We start from the raw sequence: 22843 nt of genomic DNA, 5'->3' as shown, positions 1-22843 counted from the left end.
TGCGTGACCAAAGTCGATGATTTTGGTCCTCAGTCTGCCTTCCTCCTGGTTCAGCAGGACATTGTGGCATTTTAGATCATTGATGAGGAATCCTTGGCGGTGAATGATATTGATTCCCTCAACGATGTCCAGTGTTGCCATAATGACAATTACGAATATAGGCCTACTAAATTAAACACTAATATAAGCTTAACGATACACCGATATACTACACTATACACCGATATAGTACATGCTACACTATACCATTATGGTTGCATGACCAAAGTCAATGACTTTAGTCTTACATCTGCCTTCCTCCTGATTCAGCACAACATTGTTGCATTTCAGATCATTGATGAGAAATCCTTGGTGACGCAAGATGTTCATTCCCTCACTGATGTCCTGGGGGGTGTTTCACAAAGATTTAAGTATGACTTAAGTCGCACTTAAATGCCGACGCGTACAAGATATGCAACGTGCGATCTTATTGATAAATACGCATTAGTGCGCGTTCCCTTGAGACGATCTGACCAATGCGGTCAAGCCTTTCATACCGTACGCAACCCGGCATTTGAGTGCGACTGTAAGTCATACTTAAATCTTTGTGAAACACACCCCCCAGGGGGATCAAATACTTTTCTCATCCTTCCATCTAGAAGGTCTTCCAGCCAGGGAGTCGGTCAAAGTTAAGCTCTTCCCAACCTGGGCAATACTTGCCTCTTCTTGTTCGATCAAAAAAATTTTCCTCCTGCTTCCATCTGGAAGGTCTTCTATCCAGGGAGTCGGCCTGATTGACGCTCTTCCCCCACTGGGCATCACCCACAAACTCCATAGCTAGAGGGAGAGTATGACAGTCCAGTGTGACGTACCCGTAGTACTGGGGAAATTGGGCATCACCCACAAACTCCATAGCTAGAGGGAGAGTATGACAGTCCAGTGTGACGTACCCGTAGTACTGGGGAAATTGACAGAATGCACTAAGATCTTTCTGGATGCTTGCCTTTACGCTCATGTTGTAAAGCTGGGGTTGACGGTAGGCAGGGTCTTTGGACAGAGGGAAGTTCTTCAGAGCGATACAATGTAAATGTACTGTCATTGCATGCCTGAAGAGGTACACAGCCAACGTTTGAACCTCTTCTCAGCTTTATGATCCTTGCTCACTTTGAACTTTTTTTCAAGTGGTAGGCCTACTACACTACATGGGCAATTTTGACCAACTCATCAAAACTTTTATTTGAATCATACTGGTCCAAAACACATCCTTTGAGGCTCGAGTAATTCCGCTTCTATACTCCACCTGGTCTGATAACATTTGTAAGCGCGGAATATACTCTGTAACTGACTCGAGTCTATTTTGCTTTGATGAATAAATCTGCTGTAGGAGAACAGCTCCTGATTCATCGGTCCCATAAAATCCAATTAGTTTTTCTACTATTTTGGCCCCAATGGCTTTAACATCCATATGGAGCACAATATGCGCAGCCTCACCATGGAGTGAGCAAAGTATCAACCGGGTAAGTGTTTCAGAATTGCATCACTCCTCGTTCTGTAAGCATTTTATCTCATTCTGCCAAACTTCAAAAGAAACGTCTCCCCCTTTAGGATTTTGTTGTCACTATCAAGGAAAACCTTTAAGAATTTTGTATAACAATGGGCATCTTCATTTCTTGTTCCCCTGAGGAATCATCATCATCACACCCAAGATTAATTTCTGAAAAATTTCTTGGTACTTTGGTAATCTTGATTGCCTACCCATGCAATCGCCAGCCCGTTAATCCTAACGTGCCTGTTGCATCAGCTGCACTATCAAATACACAAAATTCTGTACTATATTACACTATACATGAATATATTACACGATACCCTTATGGTTGCGTGACAAAAGTCAATGACTTTGGTCCTCAGTCTGCCTTCCTCCTGGTTCAGCAGAACATTGTCGCATTTCAGATCATTGAAGAGAAATCCTTGGCAGTGCATCATAAATATGTCCAGTGTTGCCATAATTACAATTAGGAATATAGGCCTACTAAATTATACACTAATATAAGCTTAACTATACACCAATATACTACATTATACAATAATATACAACACTTTACACTAATATACTGCACTGTGCCATTATCGATGCATGACAAAGTCAATGACTTTGGTCCTAAATCTGCCTGGTTCAGCAGAATGTTGTTGTATTTCAGATCATTGATGAGGGATCCTTGGCGATGCATGATGTTAATTCCCTCAACGATGTCCAGGGCGATCGAAAGATTATCCTCCTGCTTCCATCTGGAAGGTCTTCCATCCAGTGAGTCAGCTAGAGTAACGCTCTTCTCCCGCTGGGCATCACCCACAAACTCCATAGCTAGAGGGAGAGTATGACAGTCCAATGTGACATAACCGTAGTTCTGGGAAAATGACAGAATGCACCAAGACCTTTTTGGATACTTGCCTCTTCCTGTTCGATCAAAATTTTTTTTTTCTCCTGCTTCCATCTGGAAGGTCTTCTATCCAGGGAGTCAGCTAGAGTGACGCTCTTCCCCCGCTGGGCATCACCCACAAACTCCATAGCTAGAGGGAGAGTATGACAGTCCAGTGTGACGTACCCGTAGTATTGGGGAAATTGACAGAATGCACTATGATCTTTCTAGATGCTTGCCTCTACGCTCATGTTGTAAAGCTGGGGTTGACGGTAGGCAGGGTCTTTGGACAGAGGGAAGTTCTTCAGAGTGATACAATCTCCTGTCATTGCATGTCTGAAGAGGTAAACAGCAACTGTTTAAACTTCTTCCTAGCTCTATATTCCTGGCCCTGCTTATTGCATTATGTTCATACCTTTGTACATGTACTTATTCTTTAGTTGTCACCTTCTATTTTTTCAATAGATATTATTACCATTGTTAGGAAGTTAGTATACTCTCTCCTCTTTACTTGATCCATTAGATTCACTTTCAGTCAGGTCGTGGCCAGCAATACTTTGTGATGAGGTAGCACTGAAGAGATGCACCGTCTTCCTTTACTCTGATGGCTCATGGCTTGTGTGACTGTCCTTCCACCGGAGAAATCTAAGGATGTCCCTGTCACCACCTTGACTAACATTGCTTTCCACACAAGTCGATAGGTTCCTGCACCTGCCTTCACTGGTACAATTCTTGAGAACTAATCTTTTGCACACTTATATTCAAACATCATTCTCCAGGAATGTGATAGTTTTGTTTTTCTTCCTCAAACAGTCTTCTTGCCCTCTTTCATGCTAGACACAGATTTTCATATTTGCCCCGATAAGAAATCTCTTTGATGATTATCATCACTCAGTTGCCAGTATTCCTTAACAGAGCTGCCAAGTAGTACGATTTTTCCGTATTTCATACGGAAATCAATTTAAAATACGGCAGTACGCTTTTTCATGATAAAATACGGGAAAAAACAAATTAGAGAAGAAAAGGTATTCCGTGTGTTGCTGCCCTCTACGTTCAATGAGTTATGCTTTCATCAAGGCTTTCCGATTAGAATTTTCGATATCCTGGCGAATCAATGCGGATGACAAGTTCCGAGCGCACGCATGTAGCGGCTCAAATCGCGATATTTTGCGACTGGTAAATACGTCTGTAAGGATGATGACGTCATCCAAGATGGCAACTTACGTTGACCGACGGAAGGATCGAAGATGACGATGTTTCGATCATAATTTGAAACGAATTAGCCGTAACTGCGGTCTAAGGTACGATATTTCTGAATTTCATACATTTTTCCGTAAATATGGATGCAATTTCTTTTTCATAATTTGATATTTTATGATTTTATGTGCAAAAAACGATCGAAAAAAAACAGGTTTCCGTCGAATGTTAGATCTAACGTTACTGCTAATACGTTGTCTGTACGTACGGGCCTCCAAATTCTTCAGTCTATGTATGGGTGAGTCAGCCAACGCAGTTCAGCGGAACAACTAAAATCTAGACTGAAGCTTTCGGTCTCATGTGCGACGGTGTGGGGCGCAAAATAATGTAAGAAGTGATCGAACTTTGCCATTATGCATGCATATTTATCTCATGGTAAAAATACGGATTTTTTGGTCAAAATACTGATTTTGGGGGATAAGAATACTGAAAATGCAAAATACAACTTGGCAGCTCTGCCTTAAGTAGAGTCATTCTTTCCTCAGAATTCTTCAGAGCCTACATGTATCAGTAGGGGAGTTGAGAAGTTTTGAAAAACGTGAAAATAAGCACGCACGTGCTTATATGCACGTTTTCTTTCCTGCCAGTCCTTCCAAAAACGTTATTATAAGCACGTTTGGGCCAGTTTTTAGGCTTTAGCAGCCAGGCTTTTCGAAAGCCAAAAATTTGATTGACACCATCAGAAGGAGCAGGAAAAATTACATCGTATACCACTTTATAAAAAAAATTCACCGTCTAATTTTCCTACAACAGCTGATTGAAGCAACTACAACGATCGATTCCAAATTTTACCGTCGCTACGTCACTTGTCCCTTGGGCTTCCAGCAAACGTTCTTATATGCAGGTTTCCACATCCAGGGAAGTTCTGCCTCGAGTGTCTGATTTGTTTTATTAGGATAAGGTTAGAGAGGGTGTCTATAAAATTCCCAAAGGAGACTTGCGCTTGCTCTTGGCATGCCCCTAAATCAATATGTCACTTGAATATTTTCTACTTTTGGTTTGGTCGAGGTGGCATGTGTGGAAATAAAATGTTCATTATTCTGTTTAGTATGTCTAGGCTGTTCGGCATAATGTTTTTTTTGTGTGTGTGGGATCTTAAAGTTCTTTCACCTTTCACTGTTTTATGAGAAAATCTCTATTCAGATTGTTTAAATTTTGTTCTAAGAAAATTATCAGACTGTTTAAAATTATACATTCTGTAGAATTTATTTGCATGTATTTGATGTGAACAATATTATGTATACAGTTGTTTTCTTATCCTTAATTGTTGAATTTCGTATACTGTGGATAATATACATGTATGCTTGAAAGCAATGTCAAAATGTATATTTTCTTTATCTCCTATTAAAGGTAAAAAGCATATATACATTTGTATACATATATATATATATACATGCCTATGAATCTAAGTCTGTCACTGTCACACTGTTTTGGACTCCTTGCCTTGCTAGACACAGATTTTCATATTTGCCCCGATAAGAAATCTCTTTGATGATTATTATCACTCAGTTGCCAGTATTCCTTACGTAGAGTCAATCTTTCCTCAGAATTCTTCGGAGCTGATGAATCTAACTCTGTCACTGTCACAGTGTTTTGGACTCCTTGCCTTGCTAGACACAGATTTTCATATTTGCCCCGATAAGAAATCTCTTTGATGATTGTAATCACTCAGTTGCCAGTATTCCTTATGTAGAGTCATTCTTTCCTCAGAATTCTTCAGAGCCTATGAATCTAAATCTGTCACTGTCACAGTGTTATGGACTCCTTGCTGTCCTGCCCTCTCTATTTGTGTCAATTCTTATTGTCCAGAAATATGAATATTTTCCACTTGTTTAAATACTACAGGTACTATACCTGTTTGTGTTCTTTGCAAGATACAGTGGCGGACCGTGACCCTGAGGAGACAAAGCATTGGGGGGGGGCACGGCATTGTTCACAAACAATGCAGTGCCCCCCCAATGCTTTGTCTCCTCCGGGTCACGGTCCACTACTGGCAAGATATGTCAATGTCTGTTTTTAATGAAATAACCTCAACCCATAGATAAACATATGCAATCGTGGGGACGCACGCATCTCTTGCGGGTGCACGTTATGGCAAGCTATCTATGTCTACCTTGTATTTCTGTAGTTCACCACATATTTTTCTGTTTAAAATGAAATGCACTCTTCTTGGCCATTCCATACTTTTATACCGTGGTGTGGGTAGTAAGTAGAGTCTGATGTACCTTTAAAGGTTGATGCCATGGCATTCAGAGTAGAGTAGAACTTCTTGTGACCATATCCAAGGCCATTTAGTCCCTGTTCGGTCTGGTTTGGTAGGGAACGTAAAGCTTCTATTGCATGATGTGAAGAGGTCAATGATCTAATTCATTTGTTTTCTTCTGATTGACATTCTTTTTTATATAAAGTCATGAAAAGCAACCATTGTACAAACATTAAAGAATATGAATTTAGACATTATTCAACTCATTTTATTCACATCTACAGTGTTTAAACCACACCAAAAATATTTGACAGATCAATTTTGATGAATCCACGCGAATCACATGATACAACATATAAGAATGATTTACAGTTGAGCTCAAAAGTTATTTAACCCCACCACAAAATGCTCTCCTTCATGCTGAGCGTTGAATGTAGATGATAACACTACAATGTTCGGCCAGCTCCGGGAACACAACCCCCTGGACATTTTTCACGATAAATCTGTAACATAAGGATCTTCTACTGGTATCCTTATCCATTTAGTCTCTGTCGAGTCTGGTTTTGTCACTGTGTTGCGAGTATCGAGTAGAGTCTGATGTATGGTTGATGCTTTTGTTTTCAATGTAGAATAGAACTTCTTGTGACCATATCCAAGGCCATTTAGTCCCTGTTCAGTCTGGTTTGGTAGGGAACATAAACCTTCTACTTCGTGATGTGAAGAGGTCGATGATTCAATTCATTTGTTTTCTTCTGATTGACATTCTTTTTTATATAAAGTCATGAAAAGCAACCATTCTACAAACATTAAAGAATATGAATTTAGACATTATTCAACTCATTTTATTCACATCTACAGTGTTTAAAACCATACCAAAAATATTTGACAGATCAATTTTGATGAATCCACGCGAATCACATGATACAACATATAAGAATGATTTACAGTTGAGCTAAAAAGGTAGTGAAACCCACCACAAGATGCTCTCCTTCATGCTGAGTGTTGAATGTAGATGATAACACTACAATGTTCGGCCAGCTCCGGGAACACAACCCCCTGGACATTTTTCACGATAAATCTGTAACATAAGGATCTTCTACTGGTATCCTTATCCATTTAGTCTCTGTTCGGTCTGGTTTGGTAGGGAACGTAAAGCTTCTTCTTCGTGATGTGAAGAGGTCGATGATTCAATTCATTTGTTTTCTTCTGATTGACATTCTTTTTTATATAAAGTCATGAAAAGCAACCATTGTACAAACATTAAAGAATATGAATTTAGACATTATTCAACTCATTTTATTCACATCTACAGTGTTTAAAACCATACCAAAAATATTTGACAGATCAATGTTGATGAATCCATGCGAATCACATGATACAACATAAAAGAATGATTCACAGTTGAGCTCAAAAGTTATTTAACCCCACCACAAAATGCTCTCCTTCATGCTGAGTGTTGAAAGTAGACAACAACAACAATGTTCGGCAATCTCAGTGTAAACAAACCCCCTCAGCGTTTTTCACGATAAATCTGTAACATAAGGATCTTCTACTGGTATCCTTATCCATTTAGTCTCTGTCGAGACTGGTTTTCTCACTGTGTTGCAAGTATCGAGTAGAGTCTGATGTATGGTTGATGCTTTTGTTTTCAATGTAGAGTAGAACTTCTTGTGACCATTTCCAAGGCCATTTAGTCTCTGTTCATTCTGGTTTGGTAGGGAATATAAACCTTCTATTTCGTGATGTGAAGAGGTCGATGATTCAATTCATTTGTTTTCTTCTGATTGACATTCTTTTTTATATAAAGTCATGAAAAGCAACCATTGTACAAACATTAAAGAATATGAATTTACACATTATTCACATCTACAGTGTTTAAAACCATACCAAAAATATTTGACAGATCAATTTTGATGAATCCACGCGAATCACATGATACAACATATAAGAATGATTTACAGTTGAGCTCAAAAGTTATTGAACCCCACCACAAAATGCTCTCCTTCATGCTGAGTGTTGAAAGTAGACAACAACAACAACAATGTTCGGCAATCTCAGTGTAAACAAACCCCCTCAGCATTTTTTATGATAAATCTGTAACATAAGGATCTTCTACTGGTATCCTTATCCATTTAGTCTCTGTCGAGTCTGGTTTTGTCACTGTGTTGCAAGTATCGAGTAGAGTCTGATGTATGGTTGATGCTTTTGTTTTCAATGTAGAATAGAACTTCTTGTGACCATTTCCAAGGCCATTTAGTCTCTGTTCGGTCTGGTTTGGTAGGGAACGTAAAGCTTCTTCTTCGTGATGTGAAGAGGTCGATGATTCAATTCATTTGTTTTCTTCTGATTGACATTCTTTTTTATATAAAGTCATGAAAAGCAACCATTGTACAAACATTAAAGAATATGAATTTACACATTATTCAACTCATTTTATTCACATCTACAGTGTTTAAACCATACCAAAAATATTTGACAGATCAATGTTGATGAATCCATGCGAATCACATGATACAACATATAAGAATGATTCACAGTTGAGCTCAAAAGTTATTTAACCCCACCACAAAATGCTCTCCTTCATGCTGAGTGTTGAAAGTAGACAACAACAACAATGTTCGGCAATCTCAGTGTAAACAAACCCCCTCAGCGTTTTTCACGATAAATCTGTAACATAAGGATCTTCTACTGGTATCCTTATCCATTTAGTCTCTGTCAAACATTTTTTTTTCTCACTGTGTTGCGAGTATCGAGTAGAGTCTGATGTTTGGTTGATGCTTTTGTTTTCAATGTAGAATAGAACTTCTTGTGACCATTTCCAAGGCCATTTAGTCTCTGTTCGGTCTGGTTTGGTAGGGAAAGTAAAGCTTCTTTTACATGATGTGAAGAGGTCGATGATTCAATTCATTTGTTTTCTTCTGATTGACATTCCTTTTTATATAAAGTCATGAAAAGCAACCATTGTACAAACATTAAACAATATGAATTTAGACATTATTCAACTCATTTTATTCACATCTACAGTGTTTAAAACCATACCAAAAATATTTGACAGATCAATTTTGATGAATCCACGCGAATCACATGATACAACATATAAGAATGATTTACAGTTGAGCTAAAAAGGTAGTGAAACCCACCACAAGATGCTCTCCTTCATGCTGAGTGTTGAAAGTAGACAACAACAACAATGTTTGGCAATCTCAGTGTAAACAAACCCCCTCAGCATTTTTTATGATAAATCTGTAACATAAGGATCTTCTACTGGTATCCTTATCCATTTAGTCTCTGTCGAGTCTGGTTTTGTCACTGTGTTGCGAGTATCGAGTAGAGTCCGATGTATGGTTGATGCTTTTGTTTTCAATGTAGAATAGAACTTCTTGTGACCATTTCCAAGGCCATTTAGTCTCTGTTCAGTCTGGTTTGGTAGAGAACATAAAGCTTCTATTACATGATGTGAAGAGGTCGATGATTCAATTCATTTGTTTTCTTCTGATTGACATTCTTTTTTATATAAAGTCATGAAAAGCAACCATTGTACAAACATTAAAGAATATGAATTTAGACATTATTCAACTCATTTTATTCACATCTACAGTGTTTAAAACCATACCAAAAATATTTGACAGATCAATTTTGATGAATCCACGCGAATCACATGATACAACATATAAGAATGATTTACAGTTGAGCTAAAAAGGTAGTGAAACCCACTACAATGTTCGGCCAGCTCCGGGAACACAACCCCCTGGACATTTTTCACGATAAATCTGTAACATAAGGATCTTCTACTGGTATCCTTATCCATTTAGTCTCTGTCGAGTCTGGTTTTGTCACTGTGTTGCAAGTATCGAGTAGAGTCTGATGTATGGTTGATGCTTTTGTTTTCAATGTAGAATAGAACTTCTTGTGACCATATCCAAGGCCATTTAGTCTCTGTTCAGTCTGGTTTGGTAGGGAACGTAAAGCTTCTTCTTCGTGATGTGAAGAGGTCGATGATTCAATTCATTTGTTTTCTTCTGATTGACATTCCTTTTTATATAAAGTCATGAAAAGCAACCATTGTACAAACATTAAAGAATATGAATTTACACATGTATGTATGATGTATGGTTGATGCTTTTGTTTTCAATGTAGAATAGAACTTCTTGTGACCATTTCCAAGGCCATTTAGTCTCTGTTCGGTCTGGTTTGGTAGGGAACGTAAAGCTTCTTCTTCGTGATGTGAAGAGGTCGATGATTCAATTCATTTGTTTTCTTCTGATTGACATTCCTTTTTATATAAAGTCATGAAAAGCAACCATTGTACAAACATTAAACAATATGAATTTACACATGTATGTATGATGTATGGTTGATGCTTTTGTTTTCAATGTAGAATAGAACTTCTTGTGACCATTTCCAAGGCCATTTAGTCTCTGTTCGGTCTGGTTTGGTAGGGAACGTAAAGCTTCTTCTTCGTGATGTGAAGAGGTCAATGATTCAATTCATTTGTTTTCTTCTGATTGACATTCTTTTTTATATAAAGTCATGAAAAGCAACCATTCTACAAACATTAAAGAATATGAATTTACACATTATTCAACTCATTTTATTCACATCTACAGTGTTTAAACCATACCAAAAATATTTGACAGATCAATGTTGATGAATCCATGCGAATCACATGATACAACATTATAAGAATGATTCACAGTTGAGCTCAAAAGTTATTTAACCCCACCACAAAAATCTCTCCTTCATGCTGAGTGTTGAAAGTAGACAACAACTACAATGTTCGGCAATCTCAGTGTAAACAAACCCCCTCAGCGTTTTTCACGATAAATCTGTAACAAAAGGATCTTCTACTGGTATCCTTATCCATTTAGTCTCTGTCGAGTTTGGTTTTGTCACTGTGTTGCGAGTATCGAGTAGAGTCTGATGTATGGTTGATGCTTTTGTTTTCAATGTAGAATAGAACTTCTTGTGACCATTTCCAAGGCCATTTAGTCCCTGTTCGGTCTGGTTTGGTAGGGAACGTAAAGCTTCTTCTTCGTGATGTGAAGAGGTCGATGATTCAATTCATTTGTTTTCTTCTGATTGACATTCTTTTTTATATAAAGTCATGAAAAGCAACCATTCTACAAACATTAAACAATATGAATTTAGACATTATTCAACTCATTTTATTCACATCTACAGTGTTTAAAACCATACCAAAAATATTTGACAGATCAATTTTGATGAATCCACGCGAATCACATGATACAACATATAAGAATGATTTACAGTTGAGCTAAAAAGGTAGTGAAACCCACCACAAGATGCTCTCCTTCATGCTGAGTGTTGAATGTAGATGATAACACTACAATGTTCGGCCAGCTCCGGGAACACAACCCCCTGGACATTTTTCATGATAAATCTGTAACATAAGGATCTTCTACTGGTATCCTTATCCATTTAGTCTCTGTCAATTCTGTTTTTTCTCACTGTGTTGCGAGTATCGAGTAGAGTCCGATGTATGGTTGATGCTTTTGTTTTCAATGTAGAATAGAACTTCTTGTGACCATTTCCAAGGCCATTTAGTCCCTGTTCAGTCTGGTTTGGTAGGGAACGTAAAGCTTCTATTTCGTGATGTGAAGAGGTCGATGATTCAATTCATTTGTTTTCTTCTGATTGACATTCTTTTTTATATAAACTCATGAAAAGCAACCATTGCACAAACATTAAAGAATATGAATTTACACATTATTCAACTCATTTTATTCACATCTACAGTGTTTAAAACCATACCAAAAATATTTGACAGATCAATTTTGATGAATCCACGCAAATCACATGATACAACATATAAGAATGATTTACAGTTGAGCTAAAAAGGTAGTGAAACCCACCACAAGATGCTCTCCTTCATGCTGAGTGTTGAAAGTAGACAACAACTACAATGTTCGGCAATCTCAGTGTAAACAAACCCCCTCAGCATTTTTTACGATAAATCTGTAACATAAGGATCTTCTACTGGTATCCTTATCCATTTAGTCTCTGTCGAGTCTGGTTTTGTCACTGTGTTGCAAGTATCGAGTAGAGTCTGATGTATGGTTGATGCTTTTGTTTTCAATGTAGAATAGAACTTCTTGTGACCATTTCCAAGGCCATTTAGTCCCTGTTCAGTCTGGTTTGGTAGGGAACGTAAAGCTTCTACTTCGTGATGTGAAGAGGTCGATGATTCAATTCATTTGTTTTCTTCTGATTGACATTCCTTTTTATATAAAGTCATGAAAAGCAACCATTGTACAAACATTAAACAATATGAATTTACACATGTATGTATGATGTATGGTTGATGCTTTTGTTTTCAATGTAGAATAGAACTTCTTGTGACCATTTCCAAGGCCATTTAGTCTCTGTTCAGTCTGGTTTGGTAGGGAACGTAAAGCTTCTTCTTCGTGATGTGAAGAGGTCGATGATTCAATTCATTTGTTTTCTTCTGATTGACATTCTTTTTTATATAAAGTCATGAAAAGCAACCATTCTACAAACATTAAAGAATATGAATTTAGACATTATTCAACTCATTTTATTCACATCTACAGTGTTTAAAACCATACCAAAAATATTTGACAGATCAATTTTGATGAATCCATGCGAATCACATGATACAACATATAAGAATGATTTACAGTTGAGCTAAAAAGGTAATGAAACCCACTACAATGTTCGGCCAGCTCCGGGAACACAACCCCCTGGACATTTTTCACGATAAATCTGTAACATAAGGATCTTCTACTGGTATCCTTATCCATTTAGTCTCTGTCGAGTCTGGTTTTGTCACTGTGTTGCAAGTATCGAGTAGAGTCCGATGTATGGTTGATGCTTTTGTTTTCAATGTAGAATAGAACTTCTTGTGACCATTTCCAAGGCCATTTAGTCTCTGTTCAGTCTGGTTTGGTAGGGAACGTAAAGCTTCTTCTTCGTGATGTGAAGAGGTCAATGATTCAATTCATTTGTTTTCTTCTGATTGACATTCTTTTTTATATAAAGTCATGAAAAGCAACCATTGTACAAACATTAAAGAATATGAATTTACACATTATTCAACTCATTTTATTCACATCTACAGTGTTTAAACCACACCAAAAATATTTGACAGATCAATTTTGATGAATCCATGCGAATCACATGATACAACATATAAGAATGATTTACAGTTGAGCTCAAAAGTTATTTAACCCCACCACAAAATGCTCTCCTTCATGCTGAGCGTTGAATGTAGACAATAACACCACAATGTTCGGCCAACTCCGGGAACACAACCCCCTGGACATTTTTCACGATAAATCTGTAACATAAGGATCTTCTACTGGTATCCTTATCCATTTAGTCTCTGTCGAGTCTGGTTTTGTCACTGTGTTGCGAGTATCGAGTAGAGTCTGATGTATGGTTGATGCTTTTGTTTTCAATGTAGAATAGAACTTCTTGTGACCATATCCAAGGCCATTTAGTCCCTGTTCGGTCTGGTTTGGTAGGGAACGTAAAGCTTCTTCTTCGTGATGTGAAGAGGTCGATGATTCAATTCATTTGTTTTCTTCTGATTGACATTCCTTTTTATATAAAGTCATGAAAAGCAACCATTGTACAAACATTAAAGAATATGAATTTACACATGTATGTATGATGTATGGTTGATGCTTTTGTTTTCAATGTAGAATAGAACTTCTTGTGACCATTTCCAAGGCCATTTAGTCCCTGTTCAGTCTGGTTTGGTAGGGAACGTAAAGCTTCTTCTTCGTGATGTGAAGAGGTCAATGATTCAATTCATTTGTTTTCTTCTGATTGACATTCTTTTTTATATAAAGTCATGAAAAGCAACCATTCTACAAACATTAAACAATATGAATTTAGACATTATTCAACTCATTTTATTCACATCTACAGTGTTTAAACCACACCAAAAATATTTGACAGATCAATTTTGATGAGTCCATGCGAATCACATGATACAACATATAAGAATGATTTACAGTTGAGCTCAAAAGTTATTGAACCCCACCACAAAATGCTCTCCTTCATGCTGAGTGTTGAATGTAGATGATAACACTACAATGTTCGGCCAGCTCCGGGAACACAACCCCCTCAGCATTTTTCACGATAAATCTGTAACATAAGGATCTTCTACTGGTATCCTTATCCATTTAGTCTCTGTCGAGTCTGGTTTTGTCACTGTGTTGCGAGTATCGAGTAGAGTCTGATGTATGGTTGATGCTTTTGTTTTCAATGTAGAATAGAACTTCTTGTGACCATTTCCAAGGCCATTTAGTCTCTGTTCGGTCTGGTTTGGTAGGGAACGTAAAGCTTCTTCTTCGTGATGTGAAGAGGTCAATGATTCAATTCATTTGTTTTCTTCTGATTGACATTCTTTTTATATAAAGTCATGAAAAGCAACCATTGTACAAACATTAAACAATATGAATTTACACATGTATGTATGATGTATGGTTGATGCTTTTGTTTTCAATGTAGAATAGAACTTCTTGTGACCATTTCCAAGGCCATTTAGTCTCTGTTCGGTCTGGTTTGGTAGGGAACGTAAAGCTTCTTCTTCGTGATGTGAAGAGGTCGATGATTCAATTCATTTGTTTTCTTCTGATTGACATTCCTTTTTATATAAAGTCATGAAAAGCAACCATTGTACAAACATTAAACAATATGAATTTACACATGTATGTATGATGTATGGTTGATGCTTTTGTTTTCAATGTAGAATAGAACTTCTTGTGACCATTTCCAAGGCCATTTAGTCTCTGTTCAGTCTGGTTTGGTAGGGAATGTAAAGCTTCTATTACATGATGTGAAGAGGTCAATGATCTAATTCATTTGTTTTCTTCTGATTGACATTCTTTTTTATATAAAGTCATGAAAAGCAACCATTGTACAAACATTAAACAATATGAATTTACACATTATTCAACTCATTTTATTCACATCTACAGTGTTTAAAACCATACCAAAAATATTTGACAGATCAATTTTGATGAATCCACGCGAATCACATGATACAACATATAAGAATGATTTACAGTTGAGCTAAAAAGGTAATGAAACCCACTACAATGTTCGGCCAGCTCCGGGAACACAACCCCCTGGACATTTTTCACGATAAATCTGTAACATAAGGATCTTCTACTGGTATCCTTATCCATTTAGTCTCTGTCGAGTCTGGTTTTCTCACTGTGTTGCGAGTATCGAGTAGAGTCTGATGTATGGTTGATGCTTTTGTTTTCAATGTAGAGTAGAACTTCTTGTGACCATATCCAAGGCCATTTAGTCTCTGTTCGGTCTGGTTTGGTAGGGAACGTAAAGCTTCTTCTTCGTGATGTGAAGAGGTCGATGATTCAATTCATTTGTTTTCTTCTGATTGACATTCTTTTTATATAAAGTCATGAAAAGCAACCATTGTACAAACATTAAACAATATGAATTTACACATGTATGTATGATGTATGGTTGATGCTTTTGTTTTCAATGTAGAATAGAACTTCTTGTGACCATTTCCAAGGCCATTTAGTCTCTGTTCGGTCTGGTTTGGTAGGGAACGTAAAGCTTCTTCTTCGTGATGTGAAGAGGTCGATGATTCAATTCATTTGTTTTCTTCTGATTGACATTCTTTTTTATATAAAGTCATGAAAAGCAACCATTCTACAAACATTAAAGAATATGAATTTAGACATTATTCAACTCATTTTATTCACATCTACAGTGTTTAAAACCATACCAAAAATATTTGACAGATCAATTTTGATGAATCCACGCGAATCACATGATACAACATGTAAGAATGATTTACAGTTGAGCTAAAAAGGTAGTGAAACCCACCACAAGATGCTCTCCTTCATGCTGAGTGTTGAATGTAGATGATAACACTACAATGTTCGGCCAGCTCCGGGAACACAACCCCCTGGACATTTTTCATGATAAATCTGTAACATAAGGATCTTCTACTGGTATCCTTATCCATTTAGTCTCTGTCGAGTCTGGTTTGGTAGGGAACGTAAAGCTTCTATTACATGATGTGAAGAGGTCGATGATTCAATTCATTTGTTTTCTTCTGATTGACATTCTTTTTATATAAAGTCATGAAAAGCAACCATTGTACAAACATTAAACAATATGAATTTACACATGTATGTATGATGTATGGTTGATGCTTTTGTTTTCAATGTAGAATAGAACTTCTTGTGACCATTTCCAAGGCCATTTAGTCTCTGTTCGGTCTGGTTTGGTAGGGAACGTAAAGCTTCTTCTTCGTGATGTGAAGAGGTCAATGATTCAATTCATTTGTTTTCTTCTGATTGACATTCTTTTTATATAAAGTCATGAAAAGCAACCATTGTACAAACATTAAACAATATGAATTTACACATGTATGTATGATGTATGGTTGATGCTTTTGTTTTCAATGTAGAATAGAACTTCTTGTGACCATTTCCAAGGCCATTTAGTCTCTGTTCGGTCTGGTTTGGTAGGGAACGTAAAGCTTCTTCTTCGTGATGTGAAGAGGTCAATGATTCAATTCATTTGTTTTCTTCTGATTGACATTCTTTTTATATAAAGTCATGAAAAGCAACCATTGTACAAACATTAAACAATATGAATTTACACATGTATGTATGATGTATGGTTGATGCTTTTGTTTTCAATGTAGAATAGAACTTCTTGTGACCATTTCCAAGGCCATTTAGTCTCTGTTCGGTCTGGTTTGGTAGGGAACGTAAAGCTTCTTCTTCGTGATGTGAAGAGGTCGATGATTCAATTCATTTGTTTTCTTCTGATTGACATTCCTTTTTATATAAAGTCATGAAAAGCAACCATTGTACAAACATTAAACAATATGAATTTACACATGTATGTATGATGTATGGTTGATGCTTTTGTTTTCAATGTAGAATAGAACTTCTTGTGACCATTTCCAAGGCCATTTAGTCTCTGTTCAGTCTGGTTTGGTAGAGAACATAAAGCTTCTATTACATGATGTGAAGAGGTCGATGATTCAATTCATTTGTTTTCTTCTGATTGACATTCTTTTTTATATAAAGTCATGAAAAGCAACCATTGTACAAACATTAAAGAATATGAATTTAGACATTATTCAACTCATTTTATTCACATCTACAGTGTTTAAAACCATACCAAAAATATTTGACAGATCAATGTTGATGAATCCATGCGAATCACATGATACAACATATAAGAATGATTCACAGTTGAGCTCAAAAGTTATTTAACCCCACCACAAAATGCTCTCCTTCATGCTGAGTGTTGAAAGTAGACAACAACAACAATGTTCGGCAATCTCAGTGTAAACAAACCCCCTCAGCATTTTTTATGATAAATCTGTAACATAAGGATCTTCTACTGGTATCCTTATCCATTTAGTCTCTGTCGAGTCTGGTTTTGTCACTGTGTTGCAAGTATCGAGTAGAGTCTGATGTATGGTTGATGCTTTTGTTTTCAATGTAGAATAGAACTTCTTGTGACCATTTCCAAGGCCATTTAGTCTCTGTTCAGTCTGGTTTGGTAGGGAACGTAAAGCTTCTTCTTCGTGATGTGAAGAGGTCGATGATTCAATTCATTTGTTTTCTTCTGATTGACATTCTTTTTTATATAAAGTCATGAAAAGCAACCATTGTACAAACATTAAAGAATATGAATTTAGACATTATTCAACTCATTTTATTCACATCTACAGTGTTTAAACCATACCAAAAATATTTGACAGATCAATGTTGATGAATCCATGCGAATCACATGATACAACATATAAGAATGATTTACAGTTGAGCTCAAAACTTATTGAACCCCACCACAAAATGCTCTCCTTCATGCTGAGTGTTGAATGTAGACAACAACACTACAATGTTCGGTAATCCCAGTGTAAACAAACCCCCCTCGGCTTTTTCCACGATAAATTTTCATGACTTTTTTCCTTTAACTGTCACTCAACTTTTAAGACCAAATTTGCGGCGGGGTGGTACGTGGTCCAAAGTGAATGCCAGACCCAAATTTGTTCAAAAATTTGATTTGATTTGAAATCCAATACAAATTCTGAATGCAGCCAAATTTTATAAATACTTCATCAAGCAAAAACTAAAAAAAAGAAATGGCCTCCATAGGCATACCTCACTTTCGGAGGAGCCCATATTAAAGCAAATAGGGAAGGAACAGCACCTTCTTTGAGCATTTTCCTTGGTTTCGTTTTCATCAGCCGTGCACGAATGTCCTCCATGAAGTCGCTTGCCGTGAAGTGATCACTACAGATCACATTATTTCTGTCATACTGGCATGAATTTCTCCACACGAATGGCAGCTAACCATTTTTGCACAATTCTGCATAGCTGTTTGGATCGGGTGAAACCTTTTTTCAGGACATTTTCTGCTATGATTGGAACACCAGAAAGCTTGGCACAACACTATTTTACGTAGAGAACTGACAGCACGGGCAATCGAGTTGTCCACAAATACATCACAAGCGAGCTTGAGAAAGAAATATGGCATGCGATCTCTCCATGGGAGGAGTCACCGCAGTGGTTGCAGCTGTGAAGTACTGACAGCTTTTTCCTTTGTTGCACCAGCTAGCATTAAGTGCAAAACATAAGCCGAGCCGTGGCCCGTGCCTGTTATACGTTAGCGGATTGGCCAGACCCCCGGATTTGGCTGGAGTTCCTCTTCCCTCGAAATGAGAGTTGTCGCTGCCGACCTCCGCGGGGAAAGCCCTGCTAGCATAGGGCCTCCCCCGTATGCTCGAAAGGGCTGCACCATTGCTACTAGCAACCACAATTCTGTATCCACGACTACCCACGATAATTCCGGCTGAGTCGTGTGTGGCGTAGCCGAAACTGAGCATCATAGTCGCGCCAGTAAAAGTTGGAGGCTGCTGCCGTCCTTACCACACTCGTATAGCTCCCGACGTCTTTCGTTGTGACGCTCTGCATATATCGAAAGATAAATGAGCATCGTGCTTGTCCATTGTTGATAAAGCGGATGGCTATCGGCCGAAGATGGGGGCGCAGTTGAAATTCCCTGCTATCCTGATCTAATGTGAGGGTCATATCGTTACATGTAGGGGATCCCGCTTTTAGCAGATGCCCCAGCTCTATGAACCCTTTCCAGATACTTACCTGCATAGCTAAAGTAAAAAGCAGACGCCTTCTCTGTCCTTTCGTTGACGATCCTGAAGCGATGTTCTTTTCTGCCCTGACGGAGGCGTCCTGACTTCGGCGGTTGACTGTTTTTACTCTGCGACTGCCACGTCCCCTCCCCTGTCCTGGAGACCGCTGTTTAGACTTTTTGCTTTCGGCATGGTAACCAGTAACTCAAAGATGGATAACCGATGGATTAAGATTCAATCCGAAATATACATAGATTATCAATATGAAGGAGCAAGTTTCAACCAATGAATTCTTTACACAAAAATATTTTTGAAGAGAAAAAACTGTTTTAACAGACAAACTCCAACGAAGACAACTGTTTTCTTGAACAGATTAAAACTCCAACGAAGACAAAAATTTCTTAAACAACTATTAACTCCAATGAAGACCATGGAAAGAATATGGCTTAGAATATTTTACCTCCTTTATCAAGTTCAGTAAAACTTATTAATAACCATCTCACAGAAAATTTAGTATATACAGGAAACAATCTGGAAACATGTCTAATCTATCGGTGATGATACTAGTGGCAAACAAGCAGTCTGTACTAAAGTTTGAATACACGATATACTTCAAGCATTCAGGAAATAACAATATTTTCTCAAATTGTAATTAACGGTATTTAAAAAATGTTTTCTTGCACCAAAGTTTGCTCTATCACTCATTTCATAACCATTAATAAACAGAATATACGATGTACTTCAAGCGTTCAGGAAATGAGCAATATTTTCTCAAATTGTAATTACCGGTATTGAAAAAAGATTTCTTGCGTCAAAGTTTGCTCTATCACCCATTTCATAACCAGGTGTATCATAAAGCTGTTTGTAAGTTGCGATTGACTTTACAAACGACTTGTTATCTTTTTATATTAGGTGCTGAATCAATATCAGTTTTATGAAACACCTTCCTACGTATTGCTTTCATTTCATCCATTATTATTTGCAAGAAATATTGAATGCTTTCTGGTTCGTTCCTAATGACTTTGATAGAAAAGGGCTTATTTAAATTGTGATAGCTCACAGTTGGCGCATCTTCCTTAGAAGGCTTTACTCCAAGCCTGATCGTTGGAACCGCCTAGTCTTTGAGCTTGCACCTGACTTTCATTCCAAATGACGAATATAAACCAGCCTCCTCAAATTTTCTTTGGAAAAGTGGTCGCTGTAGATGGTGCTCCAGTTACTAGGGCCATGCCAGTCTGCCCGTGTGAGTTTTACTTTTGAAATCTACAATTTTCGTAGATTCCCATCCTTTTGAAAACGATGTAAGCTCACGTCATCCTTGGGGGTGTTGCTGCAACCAGCAACTATACACAGATACTGCATTATTATTATTTTGGATTCCAAATCAATTGTAAAAGAGTCAAGCGCACGAGAGAACTTCTTTCTTTTTCAAGTCTCCTCTTTGGGAGATTTTCAAAATAAATACAAATATCATAGTAACATACAAAATCAATACAAAATACTAAAATAAAATGACCTTACCTTGTCTCCGCCTTGAATTATCTAAACTAAATCTCTGTGTATCCCTATGTAAGAAAATAAATAAATACATAAATATACATAACTATTTATATAACTATATTAAAGACATAACATATATACATAACTATTTATATATAACTATTTTATAGACATAACATATATGCATAACTATTTTACACAATACAGGATGCATACAAGATTATTTGATAAGTGAACGGTATAGCAAATTATAGGCATCCATTATTTCATTTTAAAAAATTCAATCATTTATCATAAATCATTTATCACAAAAACTAGAATGGCAGGCGGAGACAGGTGCCAGGGAGTAGCATTGCCTGTTTATTTAAGGCAATACAACTCTCTGGCATTAATCGTCGTCTCCTCGAGTACTTGGCCGAGGGAAACCCCTCAGATAGACGCCACCACTTGCTCGACATCGCCTACAAATGATTCGGTTTGTCAACCCTGGCGAGGGCGGACGGGCAAGTAGGGGGCTTCTGTCTCGAGGAGGAGACGGTTTTGTGGGATGGAGTGAATGCCAAGCTTCTTTAGACTGGAGCCCGCTCCACAGTAGTAAGACGCGTTGCCCGTTATCCCAAAGTACGCATGCGCAAACGTCGACGTCCACTCATCGACGATGTCCGGCGAACCCATGAAACAGTGTAGATGGATTCTTTGGGTGGCCAAGCATCGTCGACGGATGGCGTCGCATGCTATCTTGTGAATTGAGCGCGGGATTGGCTCATTTGCCGCTCGAAGAGCTGCTCCTGTGCCCCAAACTCGGAGTCGTCAGTACTCCAATCAAGGCCAACCTCCGAAATGCCCCTGACTTGCGGGTCAGCCAGAGCCAATCGCAAAGCCTCATAATGGTAGCATGACAGGCCAAAGGCCTGTTTTGGGTGAATCCCCACCGCCACTGCGTAGCCCTTAGGAAGCTCCCTGAATACCCTGTCGAAGCCGGGGGTGGAATATCTCACTGGGTCGCAAAAATTCCATACTCCCCCGACCACCTCGACCGTGTGACAGGGCTCTCCCTGCAGTTGCGTTTTTGGGGTTATTCCCCGCCCTCTCCCAGTGGAGGGACACTCCACAGGATGGGATGGTCTAAGCCAAGTGGGCATCTGCCCACGGCCACGATCAACTGTAAGGCCTCCACTGGTCGAGGGTCCAACATCTGTTTCTGGAAGCGGCCCTTGTGCGAGTTTTTTTGCCTGTTTGGCGCGCTTCCCGCGTTCTTTCTGCGTTTATTTAGTTTATAGTTTTTTGGGGCGCGCTCGGCCTCGGAGAGCTTCCTCTTCTGAGTATCTGCTCCTGGCAATGCGAGGGGCAGATACTCGGAAAGTGTCCCCGAAGCCTGCGGCGTCATTTGCAATCTTGGCGGGTCGGCCTCAGAGGCAGGCTCACCGAGGGCCTCCTGTGGAGCCAATCCGGCTTTTTCTTCTACATTAATTTCTGTTGGTTCGGCTTCAGAGGGGGCCCTTACTTAGTTAGCCAACCTCTGAGGCCGAACCAACTTCAACCTCTATATCGTCCTTCACTCCCGGCGGCAGTTAGGCTTCCCTGTCCATTGTATAATATTCTCTGTATGGGAAGAGGAGAATAATTCACATATGGGGGGGGGGAAGAGGAGAGGAAAAAACAAGATTATTAGATCATTTATCGCAATGTGCGATACATAATAATTGGTTCATTATTTAGAAGTATTCTAGCACCCACTACGTACTACAGGGGGGGGGGGGGCAGAACCACTTTTGGTTTCTCCATTCCTTCCGTTTCTGTGATACCCACGCATATTCCATGGTACCATTCATTGCATTTATCACAACATATCATCAGAGAGCCGTCATCAGGCTTCCGGCAAAAACAATAAAGTTTACCTTTGCCAGGAGTCTCAACAATTGCCTTACATTGATCCGTACACTTATTCAGGCGGTCATGGTTGTAGGTGGCTATTGTTCTCCTGAAGGCCACTCTGTACAGATATGGCGATCTCTTCTCCACGATGATCGCCGGACCTTTCCAAGGAGGGTTCAACTGATGTGATTTCCCTTTGGCACAGGCCGTGTCTCTAATGTACACATGATCATTTACTTTGAATTCCTTCGTATGTTGTTTGATATCGTAGTCTCGTTTCATCTTCCGTTGAGCGGATTTTATTGCAGCCCTAGCTGAAATGTGAGCATTACGCATCGCACAAGTCGGCCACATATTCCTCCTTGTTAGGGGGTAAATCCAGTTGTACGATTTACGGAGGAGCGAATAGCACCTGCGATCTGCTGGAGATGCCGATCCAGTCTCTTTGAGCATTGCACTGCATCCATC

The 22843-nt window shown here is 38.5% G+C and overlaps 1 pseudogene; it reads right to left on the bottom strand.

The window, feature by feature from the left end:
* Positions 1 to 5635: 5635 nt before the first annotated feature.
* Positions 5636 to 22657, bottom strand: LOC121420664 (annotated as a pseudogene).
* Between the last annotated feature and the right edge of the window lie 186 nt (positions 22658 to 22843).

Source organism: Lytechinus variegatus, chromosome 8 (assembly GCF_018143015.1).
Source record: "Lytechinus variegatus isolate NC3 chromosome 8, Lvar_3.0, whole genome shotgun sequence".
Lineage (NCBI taxonomy): Eukaryota > Metazoa > Echinodermata > Echinoidea > Temnopleuroida > Toxopneustidae > Lytechinus > Lytechinus variegatus.
This window is presented reverse-complemented; position numbering and strand designations above follow the sequence as displayed.